At 45.1% G+C, this 22013-nt stretch overlaps 1 long non-coding RNA gene across 1 annotated transcript in view; it reads left to right on the forward strand.

The window, feature by feature from the left end:
- LOC135057841 (uncharacterized) overlaps positions 1 to 17897 on the forward strand; it is a 64832-nt gene extending 46935 nt beyond the window's left edge. The window contains exons 2-3 of the long non-coding RNA XR_010244405.1: positions 12464 to 12524; positions 17719 to 17897. This is a non-coding gene — a long non-coding RNA (uncharacterized LOC135057841). The remainder of the gene's footprint in view (positions 1 to 12463; positions 12525 to 17718) is intronic.
- The last annotated feature ends 4116 nt before the right edge of the window (positions 17898 to 22013 follow it).

A 22013-nucleotide genomic window follows, 5' to 3' on the forward strand; every position in this document is an offset into this window, starting at 1 on the left:
CCATCAGGGTGAGGTACGGTCCTGAGATCCAGCGGATGGAATGAGGGGGGCCACCATACCCAACCCACAGAGCACAGGTGAGGAAGGATGGAGTGCAGGGGCAGCTCACAGTCTGCAGGACTAGTGATGCCCTTGCTGTACAGACCTGTGTATATATACTGGGCATCATGTGGCTAAGCCTCTGCAGAGCCAGCACAGCAAGATGGGTACATGCTCAGTGTCTGGTAGAGGACAGTGAACATGTCACATTCAGAAAGGGTAGCATTCAGCTGGTGGAAGGCAAGGTGCATACCTCCCAACATGACCCTCTCCAGGAGGGACAAAATGCTCTATTGCTGGATTTTTCTCTTAATTTATGATTGTCCTCACTCCTCACCTGTGTTGAACAGGTTAATGGATAAGAAAGGTGTTTCACCACAGCTGAGGGCAATCATAAATTAGGAGAGAAGTCCAGGAGCAGAGCACTCTGTCCCTCCTGGAGAGGGTCATGTTGGGAGGTATGAAGGTGGTTGTCACAGAAATGGTTATATGCTTTGTTTAGTGTACTGGGCAGTGGATGGGATAAATGCTCAAGGTGTGCCACTGAATGGGATAAATGCACGGTAAGAGGGCTCTGAACGGGTTCAATGCACAGGGTATTGAACTGACTAGGTTAATTGCACAGAGGTTGACACTGAATGGATACAGGGGGTGGCAATGGATTGGTTAAGTGTACAGTGGGTGGCAATGAACTTGTAATATTACCCTGGCATTTGGGAGTAAATCGTGTTGCATCAGTGTATCAATACATCATATGCATTTGTACCAGATTTTTATTATTGGAATATAGCAACCCTACAAATACAGTATGGGAATTTTGGGTTGAGTGGAGGGAGTTTAGAGGTGGCTGCCACCATTGTCACCTGGCCCTATTTATGACAGTGCCACACCCTCTTTTGTGTGGGTGCACACTGACCCTTGGGTGCATTCATTTTTCTGTTGGGAGGTAGTGTGTGTGTGTATGTCTGTGCTGCGGAAATTAGACTCTGACCTCTACTTGCATAGATGTGATATAAATTATTATTTTTATTGTACATCTAACTCTTAAATGTTAAAACTATCTGAGCCCTAATCGGAGTCTCAGCCTCACAATTATAAAATTATTTATTATTTATTTATTTATTTATTTATTTATTTATTAACAGTTTCTTATATAGCACAACATATTCCGCTGTACTTTATTTGTTTGGGAAAACCACTCAGGAGACTATTACAATAATCAATGCAGAAGATAATGAGAGCATGGATTAGAGTTTTTGCTGTGTCTTGTTTAAGATATGGTCGTATTTTGGATATGTTTCATAGATGTATGTAACATGATCTTGAGATAGATTGAATGTGGGGAACAAAGGACAGTTCAGGGTCAAGAACGACACCTAGGCAGCGAGCTTGTGGGGTAGGGATGATTGCTGAGTTATCAACAGTGATAGAGATATCAGGTTGGTAACTACAATTGGCTGGTGGAAATATAATTCATTCTGTTTTGGAAATATTAAGTTTGGGGTGGCGAGATGTCATCTAAGATGAAATGGCAGAAAGGCATTCAGTGACGTAGCCCAATACAGATGGTGACAAATCTGGGGAGGATAGGTAGATATGAGTATCATCTGCATACAGATGATACTGAAATCCGAAAGAGTTGATTAGTTTGCCAAGAGATGTGGCATAGATAGAGAAAAGCAGAGGACCCAAGACTGAGCCTTGCGGTACTCCAACTGAGAGAGGTAGCGAAGAGGAGGTGGAATCAGAGAAACGAACACTGAAGGAGCGATTAGATAAGTAGGATGAGTACCAAGAAATGGCTGTGTCCTGAAGACCTCGGGGTTGGAGAGTTTGTATGAGAAGAGAGTGGTCAACAGTGTCAAAAGCAGCAGAGAGATCAAGGAGAATAAGTAGTGAGTTATGGCCTTTAGATTTAGCAGTGACCAAATCATTCACTACCTTAATCAGTGCTGTCTCTGTGGAGTGTTGGGCACGAATTCCTGACTGAAATGGGTCCAGTAAGCTGTGTGAGTTAAGAAAGTGTGTAGGCAAGTCTCACAAGTAGCTTGGAGGGGCATGGGAGCTGAGAGATGGGATGGTAGTTTGAGAGAGAGTTAGGGTCAGAATTATTATTTTTTTCAGAATGGGAGTAATCACTGCATGCTTGTTGTTACGCACACCAGTGCTAACAGGAGTATACCGGTGTATGAACAGAGAGGTATGCGAAGCAAACGAACTCACAGACAGTATAACACAACATACACAGGAGGTGATGGAATAACTAATAAACACAAAGTGAACGGAGAAGCCCAAAGGCTCAGGAATTGGGTGTCTCCCTAGTGTCAGGAATGCTCAGATGGAATAGAGCGGACAATGAAGCGAGATGTAGTGATTTAACATGTGGAGCACACGAAATGATGTTGCTAAGAGCAACAGAAAAAACCCCAAAGGGTTACCAACGGGTGTGGGAATAAACTCTTTGGTCAGAGATAGAAATATAGACACAAGGAGAGTATCCACAATCCTAACCCCCACTTGCAGGGCACAGGTTCAGCTTACTGCCACTAAACTGACACCTGGACGCCCTGCACAGTGAGGGAGGATTAAGCAAGCAGGTCTGAGAGTACAGCCGCAAACCTGCTGGGTTCACAGAATAGCAAAAGAACCCCAGCAGGTTAAACAACTGACTCCAGTCTTACTGCTAGGTCCGGATTGGCAGAATGAAGTACCGAATCCCAAGGCCTATTCGCAGTAAGCAACAAGTAAATACAAAGTCACACAGTACTAGCTAACTCTCTGGAACTGACTAACAAACAAAGATTCAGCAGCATTTGACTAGCCTGAGAGGATGGTTTATATAGCAGGTGCTGTCCACGCCCCACTCAGACCTCACAGACTGTGAGCACAAAACCAGCGCCGGATTCCCTGCCGTGCACAGAGCCTGTAACCACTACACAGTAAAAACCCGGACCGGAGTATCAGCTGCGCTCAGGTTACTTCGCTAACATTTACCTCCCGGTTGCCATGGCGACGTGGCAGCACAGAACAGGAGATCCTAACACTTGTACAGAGAAGGAAAGACACCAGTAGACAGAGAGAGATTACAGATTTTAGTTAAGGTTGGGATGAGCACAGCAAACAGAGCTTTACTAATTTGTGAGGGTATAGAGTCAAGGGGAGAGGTAGTAGAGTAGGCAGATGAGAAGAGTGCACATACTTCGTCTTCTTTTGTGGAATCAAATGAAGAGAAGCTGTTAGAGGGTTCAGGAAGGGAATTGAGCAGGTCAATGGCTGTGGAAGAGCATACCATTTAATTTCATTTAGGATCTTATCAATCTTCTCCTTGAAATAGGAAGCAAGATATTGCATACTGATAGTGGCTGGTGGGTTGATTGAGGGAGGGACAAGAAGTGATTTAAATGTATTAAAAAGTCTGAAGACACAGAGAAAACTTTTTTACTTATACTGCTGTCTTCTACAACTGCAATAAATTAACCATAACATGTGAATTATGTTAATTTTGTTTGGGAGTAGATAAACAAGCTTGAAATATAAAATAAACTCTAAAGCTAAGTGCACACCTGAAAGATTTAACAAACGACCCTAGTGATTAGACAATTTTCGGAGCTAAAAAAACTCTCCCAAGCACATTGTATTTCAAGTGAACACATTACTGAATTATCATTCCGTGCACAATGATTGTCTTTTCTTAGGATCATAATGTTGATATGGTGCCTCCATACAGTGTCAGATAATTGTGCTTCCACAGTTGCAATTGAAATAAAATTAGAATAATGGGCTAGAGTGAATGAACATACAGGAAGAGGAACCACAATATTTACCTTTACAGTATTGTTCTTTGTATCATGTACAATCTCAGTATATATTATCTGCTGCTGCACTTCACTATTGATACTGTTTATACCTCAAGAATGGATCTTGAAAGTCAAGCTGTTGCTTCCTATAGGCCGGCATGGTTTTGACTTGTAAGTGATTGCCCCTTTAAAAAAATGTCCGAGTTCGCTCGGCATCACGCACGGCCACAGATCTTGGAGCGGCATTGCATCTGGCCTAATGTGTTCGCTACAGTGACCTTGCTGCGATCTCTGAAAAGAGAAACAGGATGGCCTGAAAAAGGACTAGTGAATAAAGGCTGACTACTAAGGAGAGAGTGAAGGTCCCATATGTCCCTATTACTGGAAATTTGCGAGAATAAGCCTGATGATTATCGGAATTTTCTGAGAATGGAGCTGCTGCAACTGGTCACTGCATAGCATACATTTAGAGGGAAGACTATAAGAAGGGCCATATTTGTAGCAAAAGCAAATGGTTGCTCTGCGTTTTCTGGCAACTGGAATCAGCCAGTGGCAGATTTATCCTATGGGCTGCAGCCCCCCCCCCCCCCTCCCCCCCTTCCCAAGTAAAATCCACTACCCAGCTCAGGGTCAGTGAAGCCAGATGCACTGTGACTGGCAGTGAAGCCAGCTTCACTGTGACTGGCAATGACTTCCTATTGTAAGTCCTACCTGTCAGTCACAGACACTACAGGCAGGTGCTTCCTCCCTCTGGGACTGCCAGACCGGGCTGCGATAAGCAGAGAGCTGGCTTCCTGTAGGAAGCCACTTCCTACCTTTGGCGCAGCCCAATCTGGCTTCTATGGGCTGCAGTTGGTGCAGTCCATGGAAGTCAGGGGTTTGCACATGCACAGTCGCACCGCAGCATCTGCACATGCACTGGTTCTGGCACCTGCCAGATCCATTACGCAGGTGCAGGGACCTAGGGCTGCCTGTCTCCTCTCCGAGCATGGGGGTAGCGACAGCTTCCCTACTTAAATACTGTCCGGAGTGTCCTAAGGCTGCATTGGGTTGTTGCACAAGCTGCTGTATGTCTTCCCGGAGTGTCCCTTGGATGCTCCAGGTGGCTCTGTAGTAGTGATGCAGGCTGCAGGTTGCCATCCAGGCACCTTACAAGCCATATGCATGTGCCGTTGGGTAGTGACTGTGATGCACCCAGAGCCCTGTGCGACGGCATTGCTTGCACACACCCCTGACTAGAATCTCAAATTCAGCACACCCATCTCACCGCAAGATTTGTGTCTGCTCATACTTAAGATGTGCCAGGCTATTATCCAGCTGGTTAAAGACTAATGCAAAGGGACTACAAAGTTATATGATAAAAACTTTGAACTATATTCACATTAACATTTGCAGATGTTCATAACTGTCCTGGTGTGCCACACCATCCTCAGGTAATGATATATTATAGCACTATTACTAGGCAGAGTAGATAAGTTTGGCCCAGGAGGAAAGTTAAGGGAGTGCTGCTGGTGCATTGAGTTTGAATAAGATTTGGGATAGGGGGCAGTATAAATAGGTTTGAAAGTCTCGTGTTGGGGATCATTGGCGTTTCTATAATGGGTGCAATGTGTGCGGTGCACACGGGCCCTTGGGTCCAGGGGGGCCCACACTGCACACATTGCACCCATTTAAATACTTACCTTACCGGAGTCCAGCGGTGGGTGCAGCATTTGCGGCGGAAATCGCTGCCAAAATGGCCACCACGCATGCGCGCTAGCCAAATTGGTCTCCAAATCATGGCAGGCACCATGTTTCCGGGGACCTGCTCATGCGCAGTAGACTCCGGCACAATGCCGGAGTCTACAGCGCCGTTCAGAGGAGGGGACCCACCCTGAGGTGCACACGGGCCCCCTCCTCTGTAAAAACGACCCTGTTGGTGATGTGACCTATTAACCCATGAGTGATAATGTAACTTGTGCTATCTGACTACCCTTCAGCTGCCTTAAATAACCCATTTTGTATGCAGTCTCTGCCATTCATCCAGATGCTTTGACTTGGCACATAGGCCATAATAGCGTCCTGGTTATTAGTCGCATCTTCAACTACAGGCTGTCAATAACTAGGCAGGTAGATAAAATATCTTTGGGATTTTGGGCACTTGCTTCAAAATATTCCATACTGCTCTTAATCTATGTACTGCAAAAAGTGACTGGTTGGTTGTGGCCTGTTGTGTCCTCCATATCTTTTTAAGGTGGAAATCAAGCTCTGTTGCATGCCCATCTGGGTTAGATAAGTCAATGTAGTATAGAGAGTAAGCTGAACGATGGACACCACTGATGTCTGGCCTATTAAAAGGTCACTCTTAATAGATGAAACACAAAAGGGAACAGTGCCTGACCTACTGTAATTCACTGGAGCTGGTACTATAGAATGGCAGAATGAGATGGCATTATAAATGCACCAAATCTTCTGCCAAATTTCAGTGCTTTCATATAAACTGAATTATTTCTGTTTGGTTAATAAAGCTGTACATATTTGGTTCAAAAACGAGTTTATGGTAAGAACTTACCTTTGTTAAAACTCTTTCTGCGAGGTACACTGGGTTCCACAAGGAAAGACATTGGGGGTGTAGAGTAGGAACATGATCCGAGGCACCAACAGGCTCAAAAGCTTTGACTGTTCCCAAGATGCATAGCGCCGCCTCCTCTATAACCCCGCCTCCCTGCACAGGAGATCAGTTTTTAGTTAACCAGCCCAATGCAGTAGCAGGAAAAGAGACGACAACAGTTAGTAGCCACAAACACCACATTCTCATGACAGGAGAAGTGTCAGCGGCTAATGCCATACCAACCCAAAGAAGCTAAGTGCGTCACGGTGGGCACCTTGTGGAGCCCAGTGTACCTCGCAGAAAGAGTTTTAACAAAGGTAAGTTCTTACCATAAAACTCATTTTCTGCTGCCGGGTACACTGGGCTCCACAAGGATAGATATTGGGGATGTCCTAAAGCAGTTCCTTATGGGAGGGGATGCACTGTAGCGGGCACAAGAACCCGGCATCCAAAGGAAGCATCCTGGGAAGCGGCAGTATCGAAGACATAGAACCTTATGAACGTGTTCACTGAGGACCACGTAGCCGCCTTGCACAATTGTTCAAGGGTCGCACCACGGCGTGCCGCCCAAGAAGGTCCAACAGACCGAGTAGAATGGGCCGTAATGTGAGCAGGAGCTGACAGACCAGCCTTCACATAAGCATGTGCAATCACCATTCTAATCCATCTGGCCAAAGTCTGCTTGTGAGCAGGCCAGCCACATTTGTGAAAACCAAACAGAACAAAGAAAGAATCAGATTTCCTAATAGAAGCAGTTCTCTTCACATAGATACGGAGAGCCCGTACCACATCCAAAGACCGCTCTTTGTGAGACAAGTCAGGAGAGACCAGGGCCCGAACCACAATCTCCTGGTTAAGGTGGAACGAAGATACCACCTTACGTAAATATCCGGGACGAGTTCGAAGAACCGCCCGGTCACGGTGAAAAATCAGATATGGGGAACTACAGGACAAGGCACCCAAATCCTACACTCTTCTAGCGGAGGCAATAGCCAGCAAAAACACCATCTTAAGGGAAAGCCACTTAAGGTCAGCTGAGCCAAGAGGTTCAAATGGGGACTCTTGCAACGCCTCCAACACCACCGACAAGTCCCAAGGAGCCACAAGCGGGCATAGGGAGGTTGGATATGCAACACACCCTGAGTAAACGTATGAACATCAGGCAAGGTCGCAATTTTTCTCTGAAACCACACCGACAAGGCAGAAATATGAACCTCGAGGGAAGCCAGACGCAGGCCTACATCTAGGCCCTGCTGCAGAAAAGCCAAAAGTTTGGCCGTACTAAACTTGGAAGCGTCATAATTGTTAGATGCGCACCAAACAAAGTAAGAATGCCAGACCCTATGGTAATTCCGAGCAGAAGCCGGTTTCCGGGCATGCAACATAGTTTTAATGACCGCCTCAGAAAAACCTTTAGCCCTCAAGACGGAAGCTTCAAGAGCCACGCCGTCAAAGACAGTCGGACCAGGTCCTGGTAAACACAGGGGCCCTGAACGAGGAGATATGGGCGTTGTGAAAGTAGAATTGGACGCTCTGACGATAGGCCCTGCAGGTCTGAGAACCAATGCCGTCTGGGCCACGCTGGAGCTATGAGAAGCAGAATTCCTCTTTCTTGCTTGAACTTCCGAATTACCCTGGGCAGGAGTGACACCGGAGGGAACACGTACAGCAGCCGAAACCTCCATGGCACCGCCAGTGCATCCACGAATGCTGCTTGAGGATCACTTGTCCTTGCTCTGAAGACCGGAACCTTGTGATTGTATCGAGACGCCATCAGATCCACGTCTGGAAGGCCCCACCTTTCCACTATGAGTTGAAACACTTACGGCGTGTACGTCCTGACGACTGAGAAAGTCCGCTTCCCAATTCAGGACTCCCGGAATGAATATTGCCGATATGGCCGGTAGATGGCGTTCCGCCCATTGAAGAATCCGTGAGACTTCCTTCATTGCCAAGCGGCTGCGAGTTCCGCCTTGATGATTTATGTAAGCCACTGTGGTGGCATTGTCCGACTGTACTTGAACAGGACGGTTCTGTATTAAATGCTGGGCCAGGTTCAATAAGTTGAAGACCGCCCACAATTCCAGAATGTTGATCGGGAGGAGAGACTCCTCCTTGGTCCACCGACTCTGAAGGGAGTGTTGCTCCAACACCGCGCCCCAACCCCTTAGACTGGCATCCATCGTCAAAAGGACCCAGTTGGATATCCAGAAGGGATGGCCCCTGCACAATCGTTGGTCCTGGAGCCACCAGTACAGCGACAGACGGACCTCTGGAGTCAATGAGATCATGTGAGACCTGATTCGGTGAGGCAGGCCGTCCCACTTGGCCAGAATCAGCTTCTGGAGGGGGCGAGAATGGAATTGAGCATACTCCACCATGTCGAATGCTGACACCATGAGGCCCAGCACCTGCATCGCCGAATGTATCGACACTTGCGGAAGAGAGAGGAAGCAACGAATCCTGTCCTGAAGCTTCAGGACTTTCTCCTGAGACAAGAACAACCGCTAGTTGTGAGTGTCCAATAGCGCTCCCAGGTGCACCATGCTCTGAGCAGGGACCAGGGAGGATTTCTTCCAGTTGATGAGCCACCCGTGGGCTTGCAGAAACCGGACAGTCAGATCCAAGTGACGTAGGAGAATTTCTGGGGAATTTGCCAGGATCAACAAGTCGTCCAGATACGGTAGGATCCTGACCCCTTTACGGCGGAGTTCCGCCGCCATAACCGCCATAACTTTGGTGAAGACTCGCGGAGCCGTTGTTAAACCAAAAGGTAACGCCCGAAACTGGTAATGGAGGTTGCCAACTGCAAACCTCAGGTATTGCTGATGCGACGCTGCTATAGGAATATGCAGGTAAGCATCCTGTATATCCAGGGAGACCATATAATCCCCAGGTTCCAAGGCCAGAACAATAGAGCGAAGGGTTTCCATACGGAATTTGGAGATTCTCACAAACTTGTTCAATGCCTTGAGGTTGAGAATGGGCCGGGAGAACCCATTTGGTTTCGGGACTAGAAACAGCGGAGAATAGTACCCCTGGCCTCTCTGAGCAAGAGGTACCTGTACTACCACTCCTGTGTCCAGGAGGGTCTGTACCACCAAATGTAGAGTCTTTGCCTTCACCTGACCCGAAGGGACATCTGTCAGGCAAAATCGACAAGGGAGACTGTTTTTGAAGGCTATGGCGTAACCTCGAGTGACGACTTCCCGTACCCAGGCATCTGAAGTGGTCTTCAACCATTCCTGGGTATACCCTAGAAGCCGGCCCCCCACCCTGGGGTCCCCCAGGGGGAGGCCCGCCCCGTCATGCGGCAGGCTTATCGGTCTTGGAAGCTGGCTGACGGGCAGCCCAGGCTCTTTTGGGCTTCGGCTTACCAGGTTTGGAAGTGCGGGCCTGTTTGTGGTACGCCTGACCTTTTGCTTTACCTGAAGGACGAAAGGAAGTACTTTTAGCCTTCGGCACAGAAGGAGTGGTACTTGACAGACAGGCAGTTTTGGCAGTAGCCAAATCAGCCACTATCTTATTTATGTCCTCCCCAAACAGAATATCTCCCTTAAAAGGGAGTACCTCCAGGGTTTTTCTAGAATCCAGATCCACGGACCAGGATCTCAGCCACAATATCCGGCGGGCCAGGACTGACGTAGTAGAAACCTTGGTTGCTAGAACACCGGCATAAGAAGCCGCCTCTTTAATATAGTGAGAAGCTGTGATAATATATGACAAGCACTGTCTAGCATGGTCAGAAGAGATTTCAGTTTCCAACTCTAGGGCCCACGCTTCAATAGCTTCTGCAGCCCATGTCGCTGCAATAGTGGGCCTTTGCGCAGCTCCCATGAGGGTGTAAATCGCTTTCAGACAACCCTCCACACGTTTATCTGTAGGCTCTTTCAGAGACGTGACGGTAGTGACAGGTAGAGCTGAGGAAACCACCATCCTTGCCACATGCGAGTCCACTGGAGGAGGCGTCTCCCAATTTTTTGACAGCTCTGGTGCGAGGGGATAGCGAGCCAGCATCTTCTTGTGAGGCACAAACTTCTTCCTTGGATTTTCCCAGGATTCCTGACGTATATATCCACCAGGTAATCAGAATGAGGTAAAACTTGTTTAACCACCTTCTGACGCTTGAACCTATCTGGTTTCTTAGGAGTGACGGATGGCTCGGAATCACCCGTAATCTGTAGAATCAAGTTAATAGCCTCAAAAGATCAGGAACATCCATTTGTGAACTACCCTGCCCATCAGCAGTATCTGTGTCAGAATCTGTAGGGTCAGTGTAAGCGCCATCTTCATCAGACGAGGTGTCAGTGACAGCAGTGGATTGTGAGGAGGTAAGAGTTCGCTTAGAGGACCCCTTGGTCTTAAGTGAGCGAGGGTCAGATTTTTTAGTAGTCAAAGACTGGTTCAATTTCTTCAATTGAGCAGACAAGTTATCTGCCCACGGCGGGTTAGCCGCGGGGAACACATACGGTTGAACCGGCATAAGAGGTCCCATAGGGGGCTTTAGCTTAGTAACTAGCGTATTCAGAAGTGTGGAGAAAGTAGCCCACGGCGGGTCATTATGGACCCCCGTTGCCACAGTCCCACTGGGGGGCAAGGAGCACCCAGAACCAGAGCCCTCAGCTGTTATGGTCTCCTCATAGGGATCTGTGGCGTCAGCAACACCGGTAGTGTGTTCAGCCCCAGAACCGTTACCCTCAGAAGTAGACATGATATAACTTGCAATATCAGGTAACACAGTACAATTGTCAGCAGCACAATACCTCTTGCCCAAACCCCTGCGCAGTGTAGTCAGCACAAGCAGGGATGCAGGAGAGATATGGTAACTAAAATCACAGAGAAAAATACAATTAGAGTATATTTTGTGAATATCCTATATTACAGTATTATAAACCTGACGCACCAAGCCCCCTCAGGTTATAGGATATACGGATAGCAAGTTGAGTGAGAGACACGAAATGAAATTCACCCAGCAAGCTAATGCACACACATATAGTCACAGTTGTACAATGCAGAGGTTATTACAAACAATAATACTGCACTGGACTAGCTTAGATATAGCTATGTAGTCAATAGATGTAACACTGCGCAGTAAAAAACTGGATGTATATCACAGGGCACTTGTACCAGAGAACCCTGACTAAATGCACTTTTTCTTAACTATCACTGTCTAAATGACATGTAGAATACTTAAGTGTCTTGTAAAGTCACAGCGCTGACTATCAGGCGGCTTTACAAAGGAGGATTTGCCCAAGCAGTCCCAGGAACAGTGTAGCTGAGAGAAATGGTGCCCAAACACTGACTGGGAGTGAGGGAGAGACAGATATGCAGCTCCAGAGCAGGAACATTTACTGTAAATGGCGCCCTGGGGCTGGGGGAGGGGCTACAGGTCTAAGCCTTATCCCTTCTGCTGGCTTAACCACCTGGTACTGCGGGCCAATATAAATAGGTTTATGAGAGAAAACCTGACCTGTACCCTTGCCCTGGAGGCCTAGTGGGGTCGCCTGTATGCCACAGTGTCCACCGCCAGCGCGCACGGCCCGCCTCCCACCGGCCACGCCGAAGAGCCCCAGCCGTGTGTGTCTAACTGGAAGAAAATCGTAGCCTCCTGCTGTAGTTACCCGGCAACCAGGGCACAGGAGTGTACAGCGCCGCTGGGGAGAGCTGGAGCTGCAGCAGTGAATGTCTCCTGACATTTACACACTGCTGCTGCCCTTGTAGTCTTCACTTTTTCTTCACAAAAAGCTCTTCTTAGGGCTGCCTGGAGCAGCCCCTCTGTTGTGTGCCTGCTATCTGCAGCACCAACTACAAAACTGAGCTCCTGTGCTGGGAGGCGGGGTTATAGAGGAGGCGGCGCTATGCATCTTGGGAACAGTCAAAACTTTTGAGCCTGTTGGTGCCTCGGATCAAGATCCTACTCTGCACCCCCAATGTCTATCCTTGTGGAGCCCAGTGTACCCCGCAGCAGAAAGTACTTTCCTGCTCTCATTTGTACTTGCAATGCTATTTAATGATTTGTCCTTGCTCTTGCTCCCAGATTCACATTGAGGTTGGTGTTGCTCAGGAATGGCCTCTGCACCTCCTGGTCCACAGTGAAGGTGAGCAGGTTGTAGTACCAGAGATATGGTACAAAAATGTTGTCTGTACCTTCTCTTGATGTCTTGGGGGCCTCAATTTAATGTAATCATTTATTGATTACTGTGTACAGGTTTTAGAATTTTTGCCAAACCACTCTGCATTAGTATTGGGGTAATAGCTTCAATTTACAAGGTGCTCGATTGCCAATGCCATCGTTGTCTTTTTCAGATAATTAGCTGGTTTGCACTTACACAAGTTCTCAATGAGCTGCCATAATTTTCTGTAAATAGTTGATGTGTACATTTTAACAGTGTTGGACTGAATGCTCCTTTACAGCACTGGCAAAAGAACATGAAAAGCAAACTACACATAACAACAGAAAACCATATATGCAGATGAACATTGATACATTTTTGCTGTGATTTGGTTAGAAATAGAATGAATGTATATTCACCATACAGAAAGCATATAACATTTGGCCAACTACATGAATTCTATACAGGTAATCATATACCCCTTTCACATCGCACAAATAACCCGGTATCGACACGGCATATTGCCGTGTCGAAATGGGTCAGTGTGCGATGTGAAAGCGCCTTTGCCGAATTAGCGGGTCGCCTGACCCGGTAATTCAACCCGGTTAAAAAGAAGGGTTATTACCGGGTTGAATACCGGGTCAGGTGCAGTGTGAATGGGAGCCGTTTCGATGCGACACGGCTCCCATTCACAGCATAGGGAGAGGCGGCGCAGGAGATGAGCTCATCTCCCAGCGCCGCCTCCACCCCCGCCCCTGCGCCCCCCGCTGCTATGGCAACCGACCCGGTATATTGCCGGGTCAGAAAGCCAGCAGAGGATAGCAAATGCCGGATCCCACCTGGTAAGGACACGTTTCTCTTACCGGGTAGGATCCGGCGTTTGCGATCTGAAAGCATCAATACAAAGTTTGGGTTCATTTGTACCATACTTGTCTACTCTCCCAGTTTCTGTAGGAGACCCATGATTTTTCAGGTATTCCCCCACACCCCTGGAAGAGTGGACACCCCTCCCACATTTTGCCCACTTCCTAGTGAAGTGGGCAGAATGCAGAGATAAATACAATTATTCTGCTGTCTCTGTGGAGGGGCAGGGACCTAATTATGTGATTCTATGCTAATTGTGTCATTTAGCTCCACCCCCTATGCAAATAGCAGACAATCACACATTTCTGCAGCATTTTATGCTCTTTTCAGCCATGTAGCACACAAGCAGCGGCAATAAATCCTGAAGACGAGACAAGGTCTTGAAACGAGCCGTTGAGAATTTGCCATGCTGCACATTTAACCATTGCTTGACCATGTAATTTTGTCATGGATTAAAATCCTTTTTTCAGTAACCTGGAGTGACGTGCCATTTGCTTATTCAGCAATAGAGGGACTATTTAAACATAGCAAGGGCACCCAGGCCACTGTTCTTTTTACCATATCAGGAGTGCCGGATGATTTAAAGATACATATATATATATATATATATATATATATATATATTGGAACAGGTGAAGTGGCACTCACTATATATCCAAAGTCATCTGCTGGGGTGCCAGAATTCCAGGGTAAAACTTGTATCCGCAAGGTCCCGTTATACATTCAATTCAATATAAGGAAGGCACTCACCAGACTTGTAATGCAAAAAGAATTGTTTATCAAAATCTCACATCAGCAGCTTAATCGTGGTTGGTCGACGTTTCGGTCCCATACCGGACCTTTTTCCAGACCAGTGTATACACGTGATTCTGACGACTGTATACACTGGTCTGGAAAAAGGTCCGGTATGGGACCGAAACGTCGACCAACCACGATTAAGCTGCTGATGTGAGATTTTGATAAACAATTCTTTTTGCATTACAAGTCTGGTGAGTGCCTTCCTTATATTGAATTGAATATATATATATAAAGAGAGAGAAAGAGAGAGAGATGTACGCAGGACCATATTTGCTGCGGCATCCGGTTTTGATTTTGGCCCTGCCAAAATGCTTGACAGGTTTTGTTTTTGTTTTTTCTTTACAAAAAAGGAACAAAGAAACCTAAAATCACATAATTTGGGCCTTGTTTTGTTCCTACAGTATTATTAACCTTAATAGCTTTCATTTCCAGTCAATTTTGACCGCCCCAAAGCTCACAATATTGTTTTCATCTGCTTTACGCCAAAGGCTGTAGTGAGCTGGCTGACACTAAGTGACTGAGCAGCAGCACAAACAGAGCAGTTTATAGCACATCTATGAAACATTGCCACACAGCAGTGGCATAAAAGAAAAGTGGTTGCCCTTGGGCTCTTCCACCCACCCTTATGTTGGATATTAAAAAGGACATGCACAGTTTAACAAACCAAGCACTTCAAGGACAGTGCCTGCCACTTTTGTGGCTAAAGTGCTTGGTTTGTTTGGGCATCCACAAAACAAGCTACCAATGAGCTTAAGGCAGCTTAGCGAACAGCTCTGCAGTGGAAAGATGTCATTGTCGTTACCATTCTCATTGTCACCCACATCAGTGTGTACATCATTCTCACACAATATCAATTCATCCCCGCTGGAATACACCATTTTGTGCTTTTATATCATTGTAGGTAAACGTCGTCCTCATGGAATTTTTAGATATTTTTTGATGAACATCATCTTTTCCAAATTTTGAGGAAGCTGTCAAGGTTCCTGGCTGTGCTGTACAACTGTTTCTGAGTACCCACTGGAGGGTGGGAAGCTTAAGTAATACAAAGCCTGTTTGTACAAGGGTCTCCAAGTTGCCTTTTTTTCCCTTCCAGTAGTTAAAGAGTCTCTGTAACATGCCTGTTTGTAAGCTGTCATTAAAATAACACTCCACCATTCTTTGGCTGGTAACTGTATTAGATGGAGCTTTGGTAGATGTGTCATTTTGGGCAATTCTTTTTGACCTGACCAGATGTCAAAATGTTGTGTTGACTCCTCTACATCACCACTGGGCCTTTTGGGAAAGCTGCATTTTTTCCTGGCAGCAGCAGTTGCCGGAGAAACTGAAGGAGGCGACGTTGTCGTAGTGACATGTGTCACCAGGAGCTCTTTGCATCTCTTAAGATCTGCGTCTGTTGTAAAGAAATGTACATGAAATGTACACGATGTACATCTTAAATCTAGAATCAAGCGTGGTCACCAAAATGTAGTGATACAATTTCAAGATATTGTCATATTTCAAGATATTGTCATCCTGTTGAAGCGAATAAAGGACTTGATCTACAAGTCCGACATACTTAGTGGATTCGCTTCATTTCATATCCTCCTTCAACCTTGTACAGGCAAGGTTTCGCTGGTCTAGTAAAATGGAACAGAGATAAAATTTTGTACTGGGGACACAGGATCAACTAACTGTCTAACACCAACTGCATTAACGGCAAATATTGGGTGCAGATCTAATACTATCATAGCCGTCATGGCGTCAGTAATCCGCTGTGTGACTGGGTAACAGCTGTCATACATGCTTCCCATTGCAAAGGGTTGTTTAACAGACAATTTTTTTAAAACTTTTTAAATACTAGTCTTCTTGGTCCTTTTCTGCAGCTGCAGCAAGCCTAGCGCTGAAGGAATCTTCTGAGGAATACTGTATAGGGGAGGAGTCACCTAGCCTTATCATATTTGATGCAGGACTACCTCCGATCATTACTGCGGTTATTGAGGATATTTAAGTTGCTGGAGGAGGAGTTTGCAGGTGCTGGGATCTGCTTGAGAGAAGGGAGCTAGCTGATGCTGAACTGCTTGTTGTTATTTTTTTAGCACAAGTTTCTGATATTGAAAAAACTTTTCATGAGCTCACAGCAAAAAACATAACAGGGAGAAGGTTCCTAGATTGTTAACATCCCTACCTCTACTTACTGTGGTTTTACAAATGCTACAGATAGCTTGACAAATGTTGTCAGGATTTGGGTAAAAATAGTTCCACACATAAGAGGTGCATTTTTTAGTACTGCCCAGGCATGACAATGGCCTTCTTCTTATCATAATAATTAATAAAAACACAGCGCTTATCACACCACCAAAAAACCTATATCCATTAACCACTACAATAATAATCAATTTCCTGCAGCTCCTATTGGTGGTACTGTTCCACCCACAATATAAGAGAAATACAATAAATACAACAGAGCGCTGGAACAGAGATATACTATTAAATTATTAATATATGTTTAATTTCCGTGAGGAGGGCACCTTTGATTGTATACAGTTGCTCGTAGCCTCTACCATCTTTCCAGCAACTATACGGCGGGCTGACGAGCCATCTGACCGCAGGTATTGCTGAAGCGGCATTTTGGCTGAGGAGGTCCGCTCCCTGTTCAATAGGAGCAGAAGCAGTGATTGTCCTGACTGCACGGCGGGCTGACAAGCCGTCTTATCGGGGATACAGCTGAAGCGGCACCTGGCTAAAGAGGTCTGCTCCCCGTCCTCTATTAACGGAAGTCTAAGATCCGTGAGTACCCGGCAATTCTCAACACTGCTGTACAACTAGGGGTCGTAGCATACCGCTGTGGACACACACATAATCACAGCGATCTCCCCCATTTTGGATGAAATAAGTGGTACCATAGAGACTTTCATTATTTGTTTAAAGGGACAACTATACTCAATTGAGAACTTAATAAATTGGCTACAAGCGGTATTATGGACTGCAATATTATAAAATCAGGAGACATGGTGATATAGAGATAGGGGCAGGGGCCTCAATTAATTAATTGCATGGTATTAAATATTTTTAATTGTTTTTTATGTGGAATGTTATGAAATTAAACATATATTAATAATTTAATAGTATATCTCTGTTCCAGCGCTCTTTTGTATTTATTGTATTTCTTCTTATCATGGCCAAGAGCTGCATCCACTGGTGCTGACTTACACAAACAACATCCTCAACATCCTCATTAGCACCGGTGTCAGCCACACAAATATCCCCCTCATCCTCTTGCACTTACACTGTAGCATCCTCAATTTCTATGTCATCAGCTATACTATTGCTGCTCATCCCTACATTTACAGCGGGAGTAGTGATGGTGGAAGGTGACTTCTCTTTAAGTACAGTATCGGAAAGCTCAGGCTCACACATAGCACATGTGGACACACTTAGACTCTCCTCACGGATTTGTGACATTTCTGTTTATGAACACAGTTTGTTCTACTGCCTCCACAGTTTGTTTGTTTTTTTGTTTTTTTTACACCTCTTCTAGACTCCAAGTGAAAAGTTCTTGCATCATCACGAGAAGCAGAAGATGCCTCATTGACAGTTGCAGAATCACCACTCATAAATAAAGGCCACTGCCTGAGTTTTTCCATGCTACTGCGTGTGGTGAATAGCATGTTGGAAATGTTATGGGGGGTTTTCGGCAATAAACAACTTTCCCTTTAATGTAAGTGTTTTTTCTTTACAACTGTAAAATATTGTTTTTATTTCAGATGCCCTGACTTAAATCCTGTATACCCTTGAGCATGGGCTTTAGTAGATGACGTTGAAGGACTGGTATCACCGCGGCTGCTGGCAGCAGCCACAGCAATAATAATTGGTTGCCTTTCTGTAAACTGATCGTTATCCATTTTTAAATTTGCAGTTCACTGTGGGTAATCAAGTTTTATATGTACGTGAATAAAAACGCACTGTCTGGGATACAGCACACAGAACAGTACAATGGTATACGTATATTTTTTAAATTTCTCAATTTGCAGCTCACTGCATGGAATCAAAGTTTATACGGTATGTACATGAACAAAAATGCATTGTCTGGGATACAGCGCACAGAACAGTACTTATATATATCTATATATATGTATATATATATATTGGTAAACAAATTGGAGAGCGCAAATAAGTAATAAAAAGTATATAGTTTTACTTGTAAATACTGCTTACATACATTTCAGTTTAAAATAAACGGCATATGTGGAATACTGCAACTCAGCCACTTCGTCCGTACTGCAGACTTCACTCAGTGCCCGCTCTGGTCACGGTCAATGACGTCACAACGTCCACATCCAAGCCACGCCCTACGCATTTCGTCCAATCAGGGACTTCATCACGAAGTCCCTGATTGGACGAAACGCGTAGGGCGTGGCTTGGACGTGGACATTGTGACGTCATTGACCGTGACCAGAGCGGGCACTGAGTGAAGTCTGCAGTACGGACGAAGTGACTGAGTTGCAGTATTCCACATATGCCGTTTATTTTAAACTGAAATGTATGTAAGCAGTATTTACAAGTAAAACTATATACTTTTTATTACTTATTTGCGCTCTCCAATTTGTTTACCAGTTTCCATTTTGCTCCGGTGGCACGGAGGGGATTGAAGCGCATTTGGACATTATTCTGGATAACCAAGGATTATAGCGCAAAGGACTGATTTCTGTTTGTGTATATATATATATATATATATATATATATACTTGCTGTAATGCTTGGCACTCGTGTGTCTGTGAAAACCGCAACTTGCTCTGGTGCCGGTCCTCCTCAAATCATAATATCCTGTGTGCAAATGGGATGGCACCCCTGGAGTCTGTCAGCTTGCATAAAAAAGACACTGATACTAAAAGCTCAGATCGACGTTTCAGAGCGTAGCTCCTTTATCAAGACAAAGTCGATCTGAGCTTTTAGTATCAGTGTCTTTTATGCAAGCTGCCAGACACCAGGAGCGCCATCCCATTTGCACACAGTAGATATATATAACAGTTTGGAACCAGTCCTCAAACCCAATTGGGATAGTGTTGTCCTCAGAGGAGTCAGCTGCTATCCCTAAGCAGATCCTTTTACCAGTAAGAACCAATAGGAAAATGGAGAATAGAATGGTGAGGGGAGCGCCTAGTGTCCTCAAAGTTCTTGGTCGGTCTGTTTTGTGATCCCGCAGATTTCTTATTCGATGGAGATCAGAGGGAACTTTTTCAAATGGTTTTCTGATCATTCTGGAATAAACCCTCATACCAAAGTTCACCCAAACAATAAAGGCTTGTTAGCTCAAAATGAATATAGGTGTGTAAACAGTGCTTAGAAAACTGGATATGGAAAATTAATAATCACAATTTATTATAAAAGTTGTTGCAACAAATAAAACATTCAATTCTTATATATATATGGGTATATTAATAAAATAAATTCAGTAAAAAAATGTCAAATAGGGCAAGCACAGCAAATTTGTTTGGTGTATTACCACACGAGGATGCCGGACATGATGTACTGAAGAAAGTCCTTGGAATTATGCCACAGTCCTGGGTGCACTTTGCAATGCTAGCAGGTGAATGTCCAAAGATTAGGTGAACCTTGTTTGCTTGGTTCCAAGCCAGATGTAGACCTCTTTATAGCTGGATCTCTGGTGCTTACATGGACTTCTGCAAATTCCCAATTGCTGATGGACTTCTAGGCTTTTTCCAGGTATGATTGGTGATTCAGTGGTACACGGCTCCTCCAGACCAACGCGTTTCGCTGTATCCACAGCTTTTTCAAGGATACCTTGCAGAAGTCCATGTAAGCACCAGAGATCCAGCTATAAAGAGGTCTACATCTGGCTTGGAACCAAGCAAACAAGGTTCACCTAATCTTTGGACATTCACCTGCTAGCATTGCAAAGTGCACCCAGGACTGTGGCATAATTCCAAGGACTTTCTTCAGTACATCATGTCCGGCATCCTCGTGTGGTAATACACCAAACAAATTTGCTGTGCTTGCCCTATTTGACATTTTTTTACTGAATTTATTTTATTAATATACCCATATATATATATAAGAATTGAATGTTTTATTTGTTGCAACAACTTTTATAATAAATTGTGATTATTAATTTTCCATATCCAGTTTTCTAAGCGCTGTTTACACACCTATATTCTATCTGTTCCATCAGGGACTAACTATCCCTTTATACAGCAGCTCAAAGGTTTAGCAACTCCTCTTGATAGCGCCGGGCGAATTACCTTGGTATTTCGTTTTCTTTTGCATTGTTAGCTCAAAATGTCTTCAGAAAATTTAATAAAAGAACTTTCACAATAAAATTTAATTTCTTGCATTATATAAATCTTGACCTTCATGGGTCTGATGTTACAAATAGGACTTTACTGTCTACCTCAGCCGGGTAAGAGCTCTCACACAGCTTGTCCTCCCACTTGTGTCAAGTTTTTGGTCTCCCAACTCGTTTTGTAAACGAGTTTCGTCTAATAAGTTTTCCGCAGGGGTGTTTAGTGAATGATATATTATATATATATATATATATATATATATATATAGTAATATTTCCTTCCCCACCTGTGGCTCAGGTGTATGCGGCAAAGGAACAGAGGCGGCACTCCAAGGTCTTAGCAAACGTTTGTATTCAAAGCATGGTGCAAACAAGGCAATCGTGTTCATAAAAAACAAAACATGGCAGGCTTACGACGTTTCAAGGCATTACCCATGTGCGGTGAGAATATACAGAGTGAAAAGAACCAAAACCGAAGTGTGAATCACTCACCTATTTAAGAAAAGTGCAGGAGCAGGTGTTCCCGGCGTCTGAGTGCGGGACTTCCGGGTACGTCACGCGGCCGGCGCATAGGTGACGTGTCCGTTGCCTAGCAACGGTTGCGCTGACAGGTGCTGGGGAAACCCGTCAAAGTGCTGTGGAAAGCTAAAAGCAGTGAACATCGAGCATGTATAAAACATGCATATGACACCCAAAGAAGGGCGACTAGTGTATAAAAGTGCATGACATTTAAAACTTAAATAGAGGTTAAAAAAGTTACTTGTCATCAGCTGAAGAATAATCAGTGTAAAGAAAGAAGCCCAAATGGTTACCATAGCAACATATAAGACAAATCATATAACATCTGATAAATGAATCAGTTATTGGGCTGACGGGATTACTGGGTAAATAAACTGGATTGCAAATCTGTCACTTCACGTCATCACGGGGAAAAGGGAGGGGGTGGGGAGGGGGGTTGTTGGGGTGGGGAGGATGAGGGGGGGGGAAGGGAAGAGAAAGGGGGGGGGAGGAAAGGCATAAACAAGGAGAGGAGGGGGAACAAAATCTGGACCAGGAACGTCTAATCTGTTGGCAAGTATTAGAGGAATACATTCCAAGTAAATTTTTCATTTAGTCCATTCGGTGACAGGGTATCCAGTAAAAAGATCCATTTGGATTCACATTTGGATAATGCCCCCTCTCACTGGGCTGGGAATGTGATCGATGATTTTATACCGCAGGCTGGATAGCGGATGGCCCTTTTGTTTGAAATGGCGTGCGACCGGTTGGTCCACTGGTTTGCCATCAAGAGATGCTTTGATGGCCGATCGATGTAACGCCATCCTGTCACGGAGGTTTCTGATGGTCTGTCCCACATATAATAAGCCGCATGGGCATATGATGGTATACACAATGAATGATGTCGTACACGTGAGCACGTGTTTAATTTTATATTGCTGACCGGTATGTGGGTTATTAAAACTGTGACTGGTTTCTAGATATTTACATGTGGTACAAGAAGCACACCAATAGCACCCTGGTTTTTTAACTTG

The sequence above is a fragment of the Pseudophryne corroboree genome, chromosome 3 (assembly GCF_028390025.1).
Source record: "Pseudophryne corroboree isolate aPseCor3 chromosome 3, aPseCor3.hap2, whole genome shotgun sequence".
NCBI lineage: Eukaryota > Metazoa > Chordata > Amphibia > Anura > Myobatrachidae > Pseudophryne > Pseudophryne corroboree.